Source organism: Rhipicephalus microplus, chromosome 6, assembly GCF_043290135.1.
Source record: "Rhipicephalus microplus isolate Deutch F79 chromosome 6, USDA_Rmic, whole genome shotgun sequence".
Classification (NCBI taxonomy): domain Eukaryota; kingdom Metazoa; phylum Arthropoda; class Arachnida; order Ixodida; family Ixodidae; genus Rhipicephalus; species Rhipicephalus microplus.
The window spans coordinates 15,124,012-15,141,984 of NC_134705.1; positions in this window are offsets into that span (position 1 = coordinate 15,124,012).

A 17,973-nucleotide genomic window follows, 5' to 3' on the forward strand; every position below is an offset into this window, starting at 1 on the left:
GTTCTAAACACTTAGCTATCACAGCGGCCTTCCCTCCATCCACCTTTTTTGGGTTTATATCTGAATTTGGAAGTAGGAGTGTCAGTCAGCGCCATCTATACCCAAGCGGTGAGTGTGGAACACGCTTCTTTGTGCGCATGTGTGGCGTCACGTAGCACATGAACTTATTACGAGCGGGCAGCTGACCAATAGACCTCGTATAGAATTTATTGACACCAAGTCTGCCAGTACGAGACCCTCGTAAATGAATAGGGGAAAGAAGTGTATTCCTAAGAACTCGTTGTTTCCGTGTTTGACACAATAATATTAATATCTAACAGACAGTGATGCCAAGAAATATAAGTTCATAGAACAAATGAAATGTAAATAAGAAGGAAGAAAAGTGGGCAAAAAGATAACTAGCCGTGAGCAGCAATCTAACCTACGACCTTCGAATAACGCGTTCGATGCTCTAACCACTGAGCTATCACAGCGGCCTTCTCTCCATCCACCTTTTTTGGGTTTATATCTGAATTTTGAATTAGGAGTGTCAGTCAGCGCCATCTATACCCAAGCGGTGAGTGTGGAACACGCTTCTTTGTGCGCATGTGTGGCGTGACGTAGCACGTCAACTTATTACGAGCAGGCAGCTGACCAATAGACCTCGTATACAATCTAATGACACCAAGTCAGCCAGTTCGAGACCCTCGTAAAGGAATAGGGGAAAGAAGTTTATACCAAAGGGCTCTTTTTTCTGTGTTTTGACACAATAATAGTGAGATCTAACATACAGTAATGACAAGCAATGTATAGGGGAAATTATTAGAAGAAATGGAATTAAATGAGGAGAAAAAAAAGGGTGAAAAAATAATCAGCCGTGAGAATGAATCGGAACTACGACCTCCGAATAACGCTTTCGATGCTCTAACCACTAAGCTATCACTTCGGGCTTCCCTACATCCACTTTTTTGGGTTTATATGTGAGTTTAGAAGTAGGAGTGTCAGTCAGCGCCATCTATAACCAAGCGGTGAGTGTGGAACAATCTTCTTTGTGCGCATGTGTAGCGTCACGTAGCACATGAACTTATTACGAGCGGGAAGCTGACCAATTGTTCCTCGTATACAACCTAATGACGCCCCCTTCGCCAGGTCGAGACCCTCGTTAATGAATAAGGAAAAGAAGTATATACCTTAGGGGATCGTTTTTTTTCTGTGTTTTGACACAATATTAGTGAGATCTAACGTACAGTAATGACAAGTAATGTATAGGAGAAGTTATTAGAAGAAATGAAATCTAAATAGGAAGAAAAAAAGTGGGTGATAAAATATTCACCCGTGAGAATGAATCGAATCTACGACCTTCGAATAACGCGTTCGATGCTCTAACCACTGAGCTATCACAGCGGCCTTCCCTACATCCACTTTTTTAGGTTTATATCTGAATTTGGAAGTAGGAGTGTCAGTCAGCGGCATCTATAGCCAAGCGGTGAGTGTGGAACACACTTCTTTGTGAGCACGTGTGGCGTCACGTAGCACATGAACTTATTACGAGCGGGAAGCTGACCAATTGTTCCTCGTATACAACCTAACGACACCAAATTTGCCAGTACGAGACCCTCGTTAATGAATAAGGGAAAGATGTGTACACCTAAGGGCTCTTTTTTCTGTGTTTTGACACAATAATTGTGAGATCTAACATACAGTAATGCAAGGAATGTATAGTGGAAGTTATTACAACAAATTGAATGTAAATAAGAAGAAAAAAATGGGTGAAAAATTAATCAGCCGTGAGAATGAATCGAACCCACGACGTCCGAATAACGCTTTCGATGCTCTAACCACTGAGCTATTACATCGGCCTTCCCTACATCCACTTTTTGGGGTTTATATGTGAATTTAGATGTAGGAGTGTCAGTCAACACCATCTCTAACAAGTGGTGAGTTTGGAACGCGCTTTTTTGTGTGCATGTGTGGCGTCACGTAGCACATGAACCTATTACGAGCAGGCAGCTGACCAATAGACCTCGTATACAATTTAATGACACCAAGTCTGCCAGTACGAGACCCTCGTAAATGAATAGGGGAAAGAAGTGTATACCTAAGAACTCGTTTTTTCCGTGTTTTGACACAATAATATTAATATCTAATGGACAGTAATGCCAAGAAATATATAGGGGAAGTTCATAGAACAAATGGAATGTGAATAAGAAGGAAGAAAAGCGGGCAAAAAGATAACTAGCCGTGAGAATGAATCAAACCTACGACCTCCGAATAACGCTTTCGATGCTCTAACCACTGAGCTATCACATCGGTCTTCCCTACATCCACTTTTTGGGTTTATATGTGAATTTAGAAGTAGGAGTGTCAGTCAGCGCCATCTATAACCAAGCGGTGAGTGTGGAACAGGCTTCTTTGTGCGCATGTTTGGCGTCACGTAGCACATGAACCTAATACGAGCGGGCAGCTGACAAATAGACCTCGTATACAATCTAATGACACCAAGTCTGCCAGTTCGAGACCCTCGTAAAGGAATAGGGGAAAGAAGTGTATACCTAAGAACTCGTTTTTTCCATGTTTGACACAATAATATTAAGATCTAACAGACAGTAAGGCCGAGGAATGTATAGGGGAAGTTATTAGAACAAATGAAGTGTAAGTAAGAAGAAAGAAAAGTGGCTGAAAAGATAACTAGCTGTGAGCAGAAATCGAACCTACGACCGTTCGATGCTCTAACTACTGAGCTATCACAGCGGCCTTCCCTACATACACTTTTTGGGTATTTACGTGAATTTAAAAGGTTAGTATCAGTCAGCGCCATCTATAACCAAGCGGTAAGTGTGAAAAACGATTCTTTGTGCGCATGTGTGGCGTCACGTAGCACATGAACTTATACGAGCGGGCAGCTGACCAATAGACCTCGTATACAACCTAATGACACCAATTTTGCCAGTACGAGACCCTCGTAAAGGAATAGGGGAAAGAAGTGTATACCTAAGAACTCGTTTTTTCCGTGTTTTGACGCAATATTATTAATATCTAACAGGCAGTAATGCCACGGAATATATAGGGGAAGTTCATAGAACAAATGGAATGTAAATAAGAAGGAAGAAAAACGGGCAAAAAGATAACTAGCCGTGAGAATGAATCGAACCTACGACCTCCGAATAACGCTTTCGATGCTCTAACTACTGAGCTATCACATCGGCCTTCCCTACATCCACTATTTTGGGTTTATATGTGAGTTTAAAGTAGGAGTGTAAGTCAGCGCCATCTATAACCAAGCGGTGAGTGTGGAACAATCTTCTTTGTGCGCATGTGTGGCGTCACGTAGCACATGAACTTATTACAAGCGGGAAGCTGACCAATAGTTCCTCGTATACAACCTAATGACGCCCCCTTCGCCAGGTCGAGACCCTCGTTAATGAATAAGGAAAAGAAGTATATACCTTAGGGGATCGTTTTTTTTCTGTGTTTTGACACAATATTAGTGAGATCTAACGCACAGTAATGACAAGTAATGTATAGGAGAAGTTATTAGAAGAAATGAAATCTAAATGGGAAGAAAAAAAGTGGGTGATAAAATATTCACCCGTGAGAATGAATCGAACCTACGACCTCCGAATAACGCTTTCGATACTCTAACTACTGAGCAATCACATCGGCCTTCCCTACATCCACTTTTGTGGGTTTATATGTGAATTTAGAAGTAGGAGTGTCAGTCAGCGCCATCTATAACCAAGCGGTGAGTGTGGAACGTGCTTCTTTGTGCGCATTTGTGGCGTCACGTTGCACATGAACATATTACGAGCGGGCAGCTGACCAATAGACCTCGTATACAATCTAATGACACCAAGTCTGCCAGTAGGAGACATTCGTTATTGAATAAGGGAAAGAAGTGTATACATAAGGGCTCGTTTTTCCCGTGTTTTTGACACAATAATATTAAGTTCTAACAGACAGTAATGCCAAGGAATATATAGGGGTAGTTCTTAGAACAAACGGAATGTAAACAAGAAGGAATAAATGTTGGTGAAAAAATAACTATCCGTGAGCAGGAATCGAACCTACGATCTTCGAATAACGCGTTCGATGCTCTAACCACTGAGATATCACAGCGGCCTTCCCTACATTCACTTTTTTCGGTGTTTTTGTGAATTTAGAAGTAGGAGTGTCAGTGAGCGCTGTCTATAAGCCAAGCGGCGAGTGTGAAACACATTTTATGCGCATGTGTGGTGTGATGTAGCACATGAACTTATTAGGAGCGGGCAGCTGACCATTAGTCCCTCGGATGCAACCTAATGACACCAAGTTTGTCAGTACGAGACACTCATTAATGAATAAGGAAAAAAGGTGTACACCTACGGGATCGTTTTTTCCGTGTTTTGACACAATAATAATAATATCTAACAGACAGTATTGCCAAGGAATATATAGGGAAATTTCTTAGAACAAATGGAATGTAAATAGGAAGGAAGAAAAGTGGGCAAAAAGATAACTAGCCGTGAGAAGGAATCTAACCTACTACCTTCGAGTAACGCGTTCGATGTATAACCACTGAGCTATCACAGCGGCCTTCCCTCCATCCACTTTTTTGGGTTTATATGTGAATTTAGAAGTAGGAGTGTCAGTCAGCGCCCTATATAAGCCAAGCGACGAGTGTGGAACACCCTTTTTTATGCGCATGTGTGGCGTCACGTAGCACGTGAACTTATTACGAGCGGGAAGGTGACCAATTGTTCCTCGTATACAACCTAATGAATCCAAGTTTGCCAGTACGAGACCCTCGTTAATGAATAGGGGAAAGAAGTGTATACCTAAGGGCTCGTTTTTTCTGTGTTTTGACACAATAGTAATGAGATCTAACATACAATAATGCCAAGGAATGTATAGGGGAGTTATTAAAAGAAATGGAATGTAAATAAGGAGAAAAAAAGTGGGTCAAACAATATTCAGCCGTGAAAATGAATCGAACCTACGACCATCAAATACTTCGTTCGATGCTCTAACCACTGAACTATCACAGCGGCCTTCCCTACATCCGTTTTTTTTGGATTATTTGTGAATTTAAAAGTAGAAGTGTTAGTCAGCGCCATCTATTATCCAAGTGGCGAGTGTGAAACACTCTTTGTTTGGGCATGTGTGGCGTCACGTAGCAAGTAAAGTTATTACAAGCGGGAAGCTGATCGATAGTTCCTCGTATACAACCTAATGACGCCACGTTTGCCAGTACGAGACCCTCGTTAATGAATAAGGGAAAAAAGTGTATACCTAAGGGCTCTTTTTTGTGTTTTTACACAATAATAATGAGATCTAACATACAGTAATGCCAAGGAATATATAGGGGAAGTTATCAGAACAAATAGAATAAATGGGGAGAAAAAAATTGGTGAAAAAATAATCAGCCGTGAGAATGAATCAAACCCACGACCTCCGAATAACGCTTTCGATGCTCTAACCACTGAGCTATCACATCGGCCTTCCCTACGGCCACTTTTTTGGGTTTATATGTGAATTTAGATGTAGGAATGTCAGTCAGTGCCATCTCTAACCAAGCGGTGAGTTTGGAACACGCTTTTTTGTGCGCATGTGTGGCGTCACGTAGCACATGAACTTATTACGAGCGGGCAGCTGACCAATAGACCTCGTATACAATTTATAGACACCAAGTCTGCCATTACGAGACCCTCGTAAATGAATAGGGGAAAGAAGTGTATACCTAAGAACTCGTTTTTTCCGTGTTTTGACACAATATTAATTATATCTAACGGACAGTAATGCCAAGGAATATATAGGGGAAGTTCATAGAACAAATGGAATGTGAATAAGATGGAAGAAAAGCGGGCAAAAAGATAACTAGCCGTGAGAATGAATCAAACCTACGACCTCCGAATAACGCGTTCGATGCTCTAACCACTGAGCTATCACATCGTCCTTCCCTACATCCACTTTTTGGGGTTTATATGTGAATTTAGAAGTAGGAGTGTCAGTCAGCGCCATCTATAACCAAGCGGTGAGTGTGGAACAGGCTTCTTTGTGCGCATGTGTGGCGTCACGTATCGCATGAACTTATTACGAGCGGGCCGCTGACCAATAGACATCGTATACAATCTAATGACACCAAGTCTGCCAGTTCGAGACCCTCGTAAAGGAATAGGGGAAACAAGTGTATACATAAGAACTCGTTTTTTCCATGTTTTGACACAATAATACTAAGATCTAACAGACAGTAAGGCCGAGGAATGTATAGGGGAAGTTATTAGAACAAATGGACTGTAAGTAAGAAGAAAAAAAAGTGGCTCAAAAGATAACTAGCTGTGAGCAGAAATCGAACCTACGACCGTTCGATGCTCTAACTACTGAGCTATCACAGCGGCCTTCCCTACATACACTTTTTGGGTATTTAAGTGAATTTAAAAGGTTAGTGTCAGTCAGCGCCATATATAACCAAGCTGTAAGTGTGAAACACGATTCTTTGTGCGCATGTGTGGCGTCACGTAGCACATGAACTTATACGAGCGGGCAACTGACCAATAGACCTCGTATACAACCTAATGACACCAAGTTTGTCAGTACGAGACCCTCGTAAATGAATAGGGGAAAGAAGTGTATACCTAAGAAATCGTTTTTTCCGTGTTTTGACACAATAATATTAATATCTAACAGACAGTAATGCCAAGGAATATATAGGGGAAGTTCATAGAACAAATGGAATGTAAATAAGAAGGAAGAAAAGCGGGCAAAAAGATAACTAGCCGTGAGAATGAATCGAACCTACGACCTCCGAATAACGCGTTCGATGCTCTAACCACTGAGCTATCACATCGGCCTTCCCTACATCCACTTTTTGGGGTTTATATGTGAATTTAGATGCAGGAATGTCAGTCAGCGCCATCTCTAACCAAGCGGTGAGTTTGGAACACGCTTTTTTGTGCGCATGTGTGGCGTCACGTAGCACATGAACTTATTACGAGCGCGCAGCTGACCAATAGACCTCGTATACAATCTAATGACACCAAGTCAGCCAGTTCGAGACCCTCGTAAAGGAATAGGGGAAAGAAGTTTATACCAAAGGGCTCTTTTTTCTGTGTTTTGACACAATAATAGTGAGATCTAACATACAGTAATGACAAGGAATGTATAGGGGAAATTATTAGAAGAAATGGAATTAAATGAGGAGAAAAAAAAGGGTGAAAAAATAATCAGCCGTGAGAATGAATCGGAACTACGACCTCCGAATAACGCTTTCGATGCTCTAACCACTAAGCTATCACTTCGGGCTTCCCTACATCCACTTTTTTGGGTTTATATGTGAGTTTAGAAGTAGGAGTGTCAGTCAGCGCCATCTATAACCAAGCGGTGAGTGTGGAACAATCTTCTTTGTGCGCATGTGTGGCGTCACGTAGCACATGAACTTATTACGAGCGGGAAGCTGACCAATTGTTCCTCGTATACAACCTAATGACGCCCCCTTCGCCAGGTCGAGACCCTCGTTAATGAATAAGGAAAAGAAGTATATACCTTAGGGGATCGTTTTTTTTCTGTGTTTTGACACAATATTAGTGAGATCTAACGTACAGTAATGACAAGTAATGTATAGGAGAAGTTATTAGAAGAAATGAAATCTAAATAGGAAGAAAAAAAGTGGGTGATAAAATATTCACCCGTGAGAATGAATCGAATCTACGACCTTCGAATAACGCGTTCGATGCTCTAACCACTGAGCTATCACAGCGGCCTTCCCTACATCCACTTTTTTAGGTTTATATCTGAATTTGGAAGTAGGAGTGTCAGTCAGCGGCATCTATAGCCAAGCGGTGAGTGTGGAACACACTTCTTTGTGAGCACGTGTGGCGTCACGTAGCACATGAACTTATTACGAGCGGGAAGCTGACCAATTGTTCCTCGTATACAACCTAACGACACCAAATTTGCCAGTACGAGACCCTCGTTAATGAATAAGGGAAAGATGTGTACACCTAAGGGCTCTTTTTTCTGTGTTTTGACACAATAATTGTGAGATCTAACATACAGTAATGCAAGGAATGTATAGTGGAAGTTATTACAACAAATTGAATGTAAATAAGAAGAAAAAAATGGGTGAAAAATTAATCAGCCGTGAGAATGAATCGAACCCACGACGTCCGAATAACGCTTTCGATGCTCTAACCACTGAGCTATTACATCGGCCTTCCCTACATCCACTTTTTGAGGTTTATATGTGAATTTAGATGTAGGAGTGTCAGTCAACACCATCTCTAACAAGTGGTGAGTTTGGAACGCGCTTTTTTGTGTGCATGTGTGGCGTCACGTAGCACATGAACCTATTACGAGCAGGCAGCTGACCAATAGACCTCGTATACAATTTAATGACACCAAGTCTGCCAGTACGAGACCCTCGTAAATGAATAGGGGAAAGAAGTGTATACCTAAGAACTCGTTTTTTCCGTGTTTTGACACAATAATATTAATATCTAATGGACAGTAATGCCAAGAAATATATAGGGGAAGTTCATAGAACAAATGGAATGTGAATAAGAAGGAAGAAAAGCGGGCAAAAAGATAACTAGCCGTGAGAATGAATCAAACCTACGACCTCCGAATAACGCTTTCGATGCTCTAACCACTGAGCTATCACATCGGTCTTCCCTACATCCACTTTTTTGGGTTTATATGTGAATTTAGAAGTAGGAGTGTCAGTCAGCGCCATCTATAACCAAGCGGTGAGTGTGGAACAGGCTTCTTTGTGCGCATGTTTGGCGTCACGTAGCACATGAACCTATTACGAGCGGGCAGCTGACCAATAGACCTCGTATACAATCTAATGACACCAAGTCTGCCAGTTCGAGACCCTCGTAAAGGAATAGGGGAAAGAAGTGTATACCTAAGAACTCGTTTTTTCCATGTTTGACACAATAATATTAAGATCTAACAGACAGTAAGGCCGAGGAATGTATAGGGGAAGTTATTAGAACAAATGAAGTGTAAGTAAGAAGAAAGAAAAGTGGCTGAAAAGATAACTAGCTGTGAGCAGAAATCGAACCTACGACCGTTCGATGCTCTAACTACTGAGCTATCACAGCGGCCTTCCCTACATACACTTTTTGGGTATTTACGTGAATTTAAAAGGTTAGTATCAGTCAGCGCCATCTATAACCAAGCGGTAAGTGTGAAAAACGATTCTTTGTGCGCATGTGTGGCGTCACGTAGCACATGAACTTATACGAGCGGGCAGCTGACCAATAGACCTCGTATACAACCTAATGACACCAATTTTGCCAGTACGAGACCCTCGTAAAGGAATAGGGGAAAGAAGTGTATACCTAAGAACTCGTTTTTTCCGTGTTTTGACGCAATATTATTAATATCTAACAGGCAGTAATGCCACGGAATATATAGGGGAAGTTCATAGAACAAATGGAATGTAAATAAGAAGGAAGAAAAACGGGCAAAAAGATAACTAGCCGTGAGAATGAATCGAACCTACGACCTCCGAATAACGCTTTCGATGCTGTAACTACTGAGCTATCACATCGGCCTTCCCTACATCCACTATTTTGGGTTTATATGTGAGTTTAGAAGTAGGAGTGTAAGTCAGCGCCATCTATAACCAAGCGGTGAGTGTGGAAGAATCTTCTTTGTGCGCATGTGTGGCGTCACGTAGCACATGAACTTATTACAAGCGGGAAGCTGACCAATAGTTCCTCGTATACAACCTAATGACGCCCCCTTCGCCAGGTCGAGACCCTCGTTAATGAATAAGGAAAAGAAGTATATACCTTAGGGGATCGTTTTTTTTCTGTGTTTTGACACAATATTAGTGAGATCTAACGCACAGTAATGACAAGTAATGTATAGGAGAAGTTATTAGAAGAAATGAAATCTAAATGGGAAGAAAAAAAGTGGGTGATAAAATATTCACCCGTGAGAATGAATCGAACCTACGACCTCCGAATAACGCTTTCGATACTCTAACTACTGAGCAATCACATCGGCCTTCCCTACATCCACTTTTGTGGGTTTATATGTGAATTTAGAAGTAGGAGTGTCAGTCAGCGCCATCTATAACCAAGCGGTGAGTGTGGAACGTGCTTCTTTGTGCGCATGTGTGGCGTCACGTTGCACATGAACATATTACGAGCGGGCAGCTGACCAATAGACCTCGTATACAATCTAATGACACCAAGTCTGCCAGTAGGAGACATTCGTTATTGAATAAGGGAAAGAAGTGTATACATAAGGGCTCGTTTTTCCCGTGTTTTTGACACAATAATATTAAGTTCTAACAGACAGTAATGCCAAGGAATATATAGGGGTAGTTCTTAGAACAAACGGAATGTAAACAAGAAGGAATAAAAGTTGGTGAAAAAATAACTATCCGTGAGCAGGAATCGAACCTACGATCTTCGAATAACGCGTTCGATGCTCTAACCACTGAGATATCACAGCGGCCTTCCCTACATTCACTTTTTTCGGTGTTTTTGTGAATTTAGAAGTAGGAGTGTCAGTCAGCGCCGTCTATAAGCCAAGCGGCGAGTGTGAAACACATTTTATGCGCATGTGTGGTGTGATGTAGCACATGAACTTATTAGGAGCGGGCAGCTGACCATTAGTCCCTCGGATGCAACCTAATGACACCAAGTTTGTCAGTACGAGACACTCATTAATGAATAAGGAAAAAAGGTGTACACCTACGGGATCGTTTTTTCCGTGTTTTGACACAATAATAATAATATCTAACAGACAGTATTGCCAAGGAATATATAGGGAAATTTCTTAGAACAAATGGAATGTAAATAGGAAGGAAGAAAAGTGGGCAAAAAGATAACTAGCCGTGAGAAGGAATCTAACCTACTACCTTCGAGTAACGCGTTCGATGTATAACCACTGAGCTATCACAGCGGCCTTCCCTCCATCCACTTTTTTGGGTTTATATGTGAATTTAGAAGTAGGAGTGTCAGTCAGCGCCCTATATAAGCCAAGCGACGAGTGTGGAACACCCTTTTTTATGCGCATGTGTGGCGTCACGTAGCACGTGAACTTATTACGAGCGGGAAGGTGACCAATTGTTCCTCGTATACAACCTAACGACACCAAATTTGCCAGTACGAGACCCTCGTTAATGAATAAGGGAAAGATGTGTACACCTAAGGGCTCTTTTTTCTGTGTTTTGACACAATAATTGTGAGATCTAACATACAGTAATGCAAGGAATGTATAGTGGAAGTTATTACAACAAATTGAATGTAAATAAGGAGAAAAAAAGTGGGTCAAACAATATTCAGCCGTGAAAATGAATCGAACCTACGACCATCAAATACTTCGTTCGATGCTCTAACCACTGAACTATCACAGCGGCCTTCCCTACATCCGTTTTTTTTTGGATTATTTGTGAATTTAAAAGTAGAAGTGTTAGTCAGCGCCATCTATTATCCAAGTGGCGAGTGTGAAACACTCTTTGTTTGGGCATGTGTGGCGTCACGTAGCAAGTAAAGTTATTACAAGCGGGAAGCTGATCGATAGTTCCTCGTATACAACCTAATGACGCCACGTTTGCCAGTACGAGACCCTCGTTAATGAATAAGGGAAAAAAGTGTATACCTAAGGGCTCTTTTTTGTGTTTTTACACAATAATAATGAGATCTAACATACAGTAATGCCAAGGAATATATAGGGGAAGTTATCAGAACAAATAGAATAAATGGGGAGAAAAAAATTGGTGAAAAAATAATCAGCCGTGAGAATGAATCAAACCCACGACCTCCGAATAACGCTTTGGATGCTCTAACCACTGAGCTATCACATCGGCCTTCCCTACGGCCACTTTTTTGGGTTTATATGTGAATTTAGATGTAGGAATGTCAGTCAGTGCCATCTCTAACCAAGCGGTGAGTTTGGAACACGCTTTTTTGTGCGCATGTGTGGCGTCACGTAGCACATGAACTTATTACGAGCGGGCAGCTGACCAATAGACCTCGTATACAATTTATAGACACCAAGTCTGCCAGTACGAGACCCTCGTAAATGAATAGGGGAAAGAAGTGTATACCTAAGAACTCGTTTTTTCCGTGTTTTGACACAATATTAATTATATCTAACGGACAGTAATGCCAAGGAATATATAGGGGAAGTTCATAGAACAAATGGAATGTGAATAAGATGGAAGAAAAGCGGGCAAAAAGATAACTAGCCGTGAGAATGAATCAAACCTACGACCTCCGAATAACGCGTTCGATGCTCTAACCACTGAGCTATCACATCGTCCTTCCCTACATCCACTTTTTGGGGTTTATATGTGAATTTAGAAGTAGGAGTGTCAGTCAGCGCCATCTATAACCAAGCGGTGAGTGTGGAACAGGCTTCTTTGTGCGCATGTGTGGCGTCACGTATCGCATGAACTTATTACGAGCGGGCCGCTGACCAATAGACATCGTATACAATCTAATGACACCAAGTCTGCCAGTTCGAGACCCTCGTAAAGGAATAGGGGAAACAAGTGTATACATAAGAACTCGTTTTTTCCATGTTTTGACACAATAATACTAAGATCTAACAGACAGTAAGGCCGAGGAATGTATAGGGGAAGTTATTAGAACAAATGGACTGTAAGTAAGAAGAAAAAAAAGTGGCTCAAAAGATAACTAGCTGTGAGCAGAAATCGAACCTACGACCGTTCGATGCTCTAACTACTGAGCTATCACAGCGGCCTTCCCTACATACACTTTTTGGGTATTTAAGTGAATTTAAAAGGTTAGTGTCAGTCAGCGCCATATATAACCAAGCTGTAAGTGTGAAACACGATTCTTTGTGCGCATGTGTGGCGTCACGTAGCACATGAACTTATACGAGCGGGCAACTGACCAATAGACCTCGTATACAACCTAATGACACCAAGTTTGTCAGTACGAGACCCTCGTAAATGAATAGGGGAAAGAAGTGTATACCTAAGAAATCGTTTTTTCCGTGTTTTGACACAATAATATTAATATCTAACAGACAGTAATGCCAAGGAATATATAGGGGAAGTTCATAGAACAAATGGAATGTAAATAAGAAGGAAGAAAAGCGGGCAAAAAGATAACTAGCCGTGAGAATGAATCGAACCTACGACCTCCGAATAACGCGTTCGATGCTCTAACCACTGAGCTATCACATCGGCCTTCCCTACATCCACTTTTTGGGGTTTATATGTGAATTTAGATGCAGGAATGTCAGTCAGCGCCATCTCTAACCAAGCGGTGAGTTTGGAACACGCTTTTTTGTGCGCATGTGTGGCGTCACGTAGCACATGAACTTATTACGAGCGCGCAGCTGACCAATAGACCTCGTATACAATCTAATGACACCAAGTCAGCCAGTTCGAGACCCTCGTAAAGGAATAGGGGAAAGAAGTTTATACCAAAGGGCTCTTTTTTCTGTGTTTTGACACAATAATAGTGAGATCTAACATACAGTAATGACAAGGAATGTATAGGGGAAATTATTAGAAGAAATGGAATTAAATGAGGAGAAAAAAAAGGGTGAAAAAATAATCAGCCGTGAGAATGAATCGGAACTACGACCTCCGAATAACGCTTTCGATGCTCTAACCACTAAGCTATCACTTCGGGCTTCCCTACATCCACTTTTTTGGGTTTATATGTGAGTTTAGAAGTAGGAGTGTCAGTCAGCGCCATCTATAACCAAGCGGTGAGTGTGGAACAATCTTCTTTGTGCGCATGTGTGGCGTCACGTAGCACATGAACTTATTACGAGCGGGAAGCTGACCAATTGTTCCTCTTATACAACCTAATGACGCCCCCTTCGCCAGGTCGAGACCCTCGTTAATGAATAAGGAAAAGAAGTATATACCTTAGGGGATCGTTTTTTTTCTGTGTTTTGACACAATATTAGTGAGATCTAACGTACAGTAATGACAAGTAATGTATAGGAGAAGTTATTAGAAGAAATGAAATCTAAATAGGAAGAAAAAAAGTGGGTGATAAAATATTCACCCGTGAGAATGAATCGAATCTACGACCTTCGAATAACGCGTTCGATGCTCTAACCACTGAGCTATCACAGCGGCCTTCCCTACATCCACTTTTTTAGGTTTATATCTGAATTTGGAAGTAGGAGTGTCAGTCAGCGGCATCTATAGCCAAGCGGTGAGTGTGGAACACACTTCTTTGTGAGCACGTGTGGCGTCACGTAGCACATGAACTTATTACGAGCGGGAAGCTGACCAATTGTTCCTCGTATACAACCTAACGACACCAAATTTGCCAGTACGAGACCCTCGTTAATGAATAAGGGAAAGATGTGTACACCTAAGGGCTCTTTTTTCTGTGTTTTGACACAATAATTGTGAGATCTAACATACAGTAATGCAAGGAATGTATAGTGGAAGTTATTACAACAAATTGAATGTAAATAAGAAGAAAAAAATGGGTGAAAAATTAATCAGCCGTGAGAATGAATCGAACCCACGACGTCCGAATAACGCTTTCGATGCTCTAACCACTGAGCTATTACATCGGCCTTCCCTACATCCACTTTTTGAGGTTTATATGTGAATTTAGATGTAGGAGTGTCAGTCAACACCATCTCTAACAAGTGGTGAGTTTGGAACGCGCTTTTTTGTGTGCATGTGTGGCGTCACGTAGCACATGAACCTATTACGAGCAGGCAGCTGATTAATAGACCTCGTATACAATTTAATGACACCAAGTCTGCCAGTACGAGACCCTCGTAAATGAATAGGGGAAAGAAGTGTATACCTAAGAACTCGTTTTTTCCGTGTTTTGACACAATAATATTAATATCTAATGGACAGTAATGCCAAGAAATATATAGGGGAAGTTCATAGAACAAATGGAATGTGAATAAGAAGGAAGAAAAGCGGGCAAAAAGATAACTAGCCGTGAGAATGAATCAAACCTACGACCTCCGAATAACGCTTTCGATGCTCTAACCACTGAGCTATCACATCGGTCTTCCCTACATCCACTTTTTTGGGTTTATATGTGAATTTAGAAGTAGGAGTGTCAGTCAGCGCCATCTATAACCAAGCGGTGAGTGTGGAACAGGCTTCTTTGTGCGCATGTTTGGCGTCACGTAGCACATGAACCTATTACGAGCGGGCAGCTGACCAATAGACCTCGTATACAATCTAATGACACCAAGTCTGCCAGTTCGAGACCCTCGTAAAGGAATAGGGGAAAGAAGTGTATACCTAAGAACTCGTTTTTTCCATGTTTGACACAATAATATTAAGATCTAACAGACAGTAAGGCCGAGGAATGTATAGGGGAAGTTATTAGAACAAATGAAGTGTAAGTAAGAAGAAAGAAAAGTGGCTGAAAAGATAACTAGCTGTGAGCAGAAATCGAACCTACGACCGTTCGATGCTCTAACTACTGAGCTATCACAGCGGCCTTCCCTACATACACTTTTTGGGTATTTACGTGAATTTAAAAGGTTAGTATCAGTCAGCGCCATCTATAACCAAGCGGTAAGTGTGAAAAACGATTCTTTGTGCGCATGTGTGGCGTCACGTAGCACATGAACTTATACGAGCGGGCAGCTGACCAATAGACCTCGTATACAACCTAATGACACCAATTTTGCCAGTACGAGACCCTCGTAAAGAAATAGGGGAAAGAAGTGTATACCTAAGAACTCGTTTTTTCCGTGTTTTGACGCAATATTATTAATATCTAACAGGCAGTAATGCCACGGAATATATAGGGGAAGTTCATAGAACAAATGGAATGTAAATAAGAAGGAAGAAAAACGGGCAAAAAGATAACTAGCCGTGAGAATGAATCGAACCTACGACCTCCGAATAACGCTTTCGATGCTCTAACTACTGAGCTATCACATCGGCCTTCCCTACATCCACTATTTTGGGTTTATATGTGAGTTTAGAAGTAGGAGTGTAAGTCAGCGCCATCTATAACCAAGCGGTGAGTGTGGAACAATCTTCTTTGTGCGCATGTGTGGCGTCACGTAGCACATGAACTTATTACAAGCGGGAAGCTGACCAATAGTTCCTCGTATACAACCTAATGACGCCCCCTTCGCCAGGTCGAGACCCTCGTTAATGAATAAGGAAAAGAAGTATATACCTTAGGGGATCGTTTTTTTTCTGTGTTTTGACACAATATTAGTGAGATCTAACGCACAGTAATGACAAGTAATGTATAGGAGAAGTTATTAGAAGAAATGAAATCTAAATGGGAAGAAAAAAAGTGGGTGATAAAATATTCACCCGTGAGAATGAATCGAACCTACGACCTCCGAATAACGCTTTCGATACTCTAACTACTGAGCAATCACATCGGCCTTCCCTACATCCACTTTTGTGGGTTTATATGTGAATTTAGAAGTAGGAGTGTCAGTCAGCGCCATCTATAACCAAGCGGTGAGTGTGGAACGTGCTTCTTTGTGCGCATGTGTGGCGTCACGTTGCACATGAACATATTACGAGCGGGCAGCTGACCAATAGACCTCGTATACAATCTAATGACACCAAGTCTGCCAGTAGGAGACATTCGTTATTGAATAAGGGAAAGAAGTGTATACATAAGGGCTCGTTTTTCCCGTGTTTTTGACACAATAATATTAAGTTCTAACAGACAGTAATGCCAAGGAATATTTAGGGGTAGTTCTTAGAACAAACGGAATGTAAACAAGAAGGAATAAAAGTTGGTGAAAAAATAACTATCCGTGAGCAGGAATCGAACCTACGATCTTCGAATAACGCGTTCGATGCTCTAACCACTGAGATATCACAGCGGCCTTCCCTACATTCACTTTTTTCGGTGTTTTTGTGAATTTAGAAGTAGGAGTGTCAGTCAGCGCCGTCTATAAGCCAAGCGGCGAGTGTGAAACACATTTTATGCGCATGTGTGGTGTGATGTAGCACATGAACTTATTAGGAGCGGGCAGCTGACCATTAGTCCCTCGGATGCAACCTAATGACACCAAGTTTGTCAGTACGAGACACTCATTAATGAATAAGGAAAAAAGGTGTACACCTACGGGATCGTTTTTTCCGTGTTTTGACACAATAATAATAATATCTAACAGACAGTATTGCCAAGGAATATATAGGGAAATTTCTTAGAACAAATGGAATGTAAATAGGAAGGAAGAAAAGTGGGCAAAAAGATAACTAGCCGTGAGAAGGAATCTAACCTACTACCTTCGAGTAACGCGTTCGATGTATAACCACTGAGCTATCACAGCGGCCTTCCCTCCATCCACTTTTTTGGGTTTATATGTGAATTTAGAAGTAGGAGTGTCAGTCAGCGCCCTATATAAGCCAAGCGACGAGTGTGGAACACCCTTTTTTATGCGCATGTGTGGCGTCACGTAGCACGTGAACTTATTACGAGCGGGAAGGTGACCAATTGTTCCTCGTATACAACCTAATGAATCCAAGTTTGCCAGTACGAGACCCTCGTTAATGAATAGGGGAAAGAAGTGTATACCTAAGGGCTCGTTTTTTCTGTGTTTTGACACAATAGTAATGAGATCTAACATACAATAATGCCAAGGAATGTATAGGGGAGTTATTAAAAGAAATGGAATGTAAATAAGGAGAAAAAAAGTGGGTCAAACAATATTAAGCCGTGAAAATGAATCGAACCTACGACCATCAAATACTTCGTTCGATGCTCTAACCACTGAACTATCACAGCGGCCTTCCCTACATCCGTTTTTTTTTGGATTATTTGTGAATTTAAAAGTAGAAGTGTTAGTCAGCGCCATCTATTATCCAAGTGGCGAGTGTGAAACACTCTTTGTTTGGGCATGTGTGGCGTCACGTAGCAAGTAAAGTTATTACAAGCGGGAAGCTGATCGATAGTTCCTCGTATACAACCTAATGACGCCACGTTTGCCAGTACGAGACCCTCGTTAATGAATAAGGGAAAAAAGTGTATACCTAAGGGCTCTTTTTTGTGTTTTTACACAATAATAATGAGATCTAACATACAGTAATGCCAAGGA